We start from the raw sequence: 1,690 nt of genomic DNA, 5'->3' as shown, positions 1-1,690 counted from the left end.
AGATGTAATCAAATTTCGCTTTACATATCCAGTCTTTACAAGTAATGTGCTAGCGTCGTCCAAGCAAACGGAGGACACTGCTTTATTAAAACTGCTTCTAGATATGAAACCTACCTGCGTCGCGTTCCGTCTGCAACCTGCTAGTGAGTTTAGCAGTCAGTGGACTTGCGAGCGTAGCGCATAGCAATTGGTGAGTCCGTAAACACCGTATCGCCAATAACCGGGCACTGCATGTTACATTGCTCGCAACTGGTCGGGACGAGACTATAGTAGAAGAGGATGACTCAACCGCAAGACAACCAAAGACATTTGTAGCAAAGCAACATTAGGAAGAAATTTATTGAGTCTGCCACGAGAGTCACCTACGAAATCTGGCTCATTTATGGTCTCGCGTATGTACCAGAGGGTTGGGCGTGTAAGCGACCGCGCTCATCAGCACGCCGTTGACACGCGAACGAGCCGGACTGCACATCTTGTCATTCCTTCTAGCATATGTCCATGGTCACCAGCGTTTCACGAAATCTAAATTTTTGTAAGTTTCGTACGAAGACAAAATGCCCAAAAGGGCACACGAAGTATTTAAAATTAGAACAAAAGTTACAAACTGTGTAAGCGAAGCATCCGTAGCCTTACTACGATAAGTGTACCGATACATCAAACCGTTTACAGAAATATGACATGGGATCTCTACATCGCCCTTATAATAGGTGTTGTTTCAATACACTGTATATTCGAGTCCGCCTTTTATTGCTCAGCTTGTCTCGTCCTTGTCTTTTTCGGCTCTTTATCCGAACAACCTTATGCTCTTCACTTTAAAGGCCGACATTCACTTCGGGCTTTTTACTTTTGCGCACCTCCTTTTTTCCTATATCCTCTCCACTTTTTATCTTGCTCCAATTTGGCTCCCCTCGGAGCTTAGCAGAGTGAAGCGCTAAGAGGATTATCTTCCCTGCGGAAAACCGAAGTTGTACGTCGGCCTTTAAGTGTAGCTGGTCACGTGGCATAAAAATCAGAGATTATCGCCGGTAGAAATTACCGCATCGATTAGCAAACATCATTCGTTATGCCTCTGGCACTGAGAGTATAGAATTTGTAAAAAATAAGAAAGAAATAGGATATATACGTGTTTCGTTTTGTAAAAGGAAAGAGTGACGTGAGACATGCATGCTACTAAAGTTTAAAATCATGTTATCGGAGCAACAACAAAATATATTTGCCGTCGCAAACCTGAAGTGATGTGTTAATAAATCAGGGTAAAAAGTAGTGGAAAATAATCTCCACATAACCTTTCGGTGCAAGTACTTCATAGACAGACGACAGCGTGTGGCTGGCTGGGACGCCGTTTCTCTCTTGGCAGTTCGTACGCCCAGTGATGCTGGAATTTGATTGGTCGTTTTAAATAATTTTAAGTTCTCAGTGACGACGAAAAATTAACATTGAAGCGAGCTGAAATTTTAGCGGAACGACAAAAAGGCCCACGCTAAATAAAGTCTGACACTGGGTCAGCTTGACTAGTCAAGCCAAAAAAATTGAATGACATCCATCGGACTGACCAATCCATATACATTTCTAACTTTTATTCTCGGATGATCTACGTAATACCCGTAGGCTTTCAAAAAAATTATTTTAATTACAACACGTAATACCCGTATGCTTACAAAAATGTTATTTTATTTACAGTATGGGTTTT

Source organism: Ixodes scapularis, unplaced genomic scaffold, assembly GCF_016920785.2.
Source record: "Ixodes scapularis isolate PalLabHiFi unplaced genomic scaffold, ASM1692078v2 PGA_scaffold2__306_contigs__length_199485367, whole genome shotgun sequence".
Classification (NCBI taxonomy): Eukaryota; Metazoa; Arthropoda; class Arachnida; order Ixodida; family Ixodidae; genus Ixodes; species Ixodes scapularis.
This window is presented reverse-complemented; position numbering follows the sequence as displayed.